This window comes from Theobroma umbraticum, unplaced genomic scaffold (genome assembly GCF_002168275.2).
Source record: "Theobroma umbraticum cultivar Fairchild unplaced genomic scaffold, ASM216827v3 scaffold_34.0, whole genome shotgun sequence".
NCBI classification, from domain to species: domain Eukaryota; kingdom Viridiplantae; phylum Streptophyta; class Magnoliopsida; order Malvales; family Malvaceae; genus Theobroma; species Theobroma umbraticum.
Genome location: NW_018397275.1, coordinates 1,537,402 through 1,538,532, shown reverse-complemented (window position 1 = coordinate 1,538,532; position 1,131 = coordinate 1,537,402).

Sequence of the window (1,131 nt, the reverse complement as noted above, 5' to 3'; positions counted from 1 at the left end):
CTCACTCAAGTGTTTATGCAATACTTCTCATGTGTCAGTTGTGTAACTATTCCCTATACTTGAGACACCAGGTTGTTTTGTATGTGGAGTACTATGCTTTGATTTTATCCTTATAGGTGCCTAACTAAGGATGCCAAAATAGGATGGTATTGGGTATAGTATAAAGCATATGAAGGCAAATGAGTGGTCAAGATAGGAGTCATCACCCCAAATGATTTAAGGGAAAATATCTCATTAGTTCTTGGTTGACATTAGCTTAATCAAATCCTTGGCCAAGGTGATTAAGAGATTATGAAATGAGTTTTATAAATCTCCATAAAGCTAATAATCTAACTGTAAGAACAAATATGGAGGTCAATAAGAGTATGCACTACACCAAACTCTTATCATATCCAGAATATATGATGAGGGAATGAATTACATTGAAAAGCTATACACTGAAAGGTTGTCAAAGAATCTTTTGACTGCTCTAATAATTGGTGGCCATGATGCATTGCTAGATGCCAATCATGATCTATGGAATTGAATTAATTAATTTAAAATTGAATATGATTCATTTAAATTAATTAATTAATAATATTATAATTCAATTTCATTGTCAACTTGTTAGGAACCTAATGGGTCACACACAAAGGTTGCAATTTGGATTAAATTGAGAGTGTGATGCTTTAAGTTAGACTTAAATCGAATTCTAGGTTTTAACTACTAAGGGCCTAATTAAAATAGTTTAATTAGGTAGTGGTTAACTATTATAATTGTTATAATATTAAGGACTTATTTAGCAAATTTTGATAAGTTAAAACTAGATATAAATATCACATTATAGCCACTTTTTCTTTCAATAAGGAAGTGGGAAGGAAATAAAATAAAAAACGCCTTTTCTCTCTTGAGTGTCGTAATTCTTGAGAGGCTTTATTTTTATTTTAAGAACTTCTCCTTTGATCATTTTGCTGGAAATCAAAGAAGAAAAGAGGATAAATCGTTGTCCACTTACTAGCACAAGCCTGTGGCATAAAAGTCTCTCTTTCGGAAGGATCCGTTGTAATCATGTGTGCATCATTGGAGGCCAAGCAATTGAGTGGTTCGGATTCTTTCACACAAAAGGCGTTCACATTTTGTCACCAAAAGGAA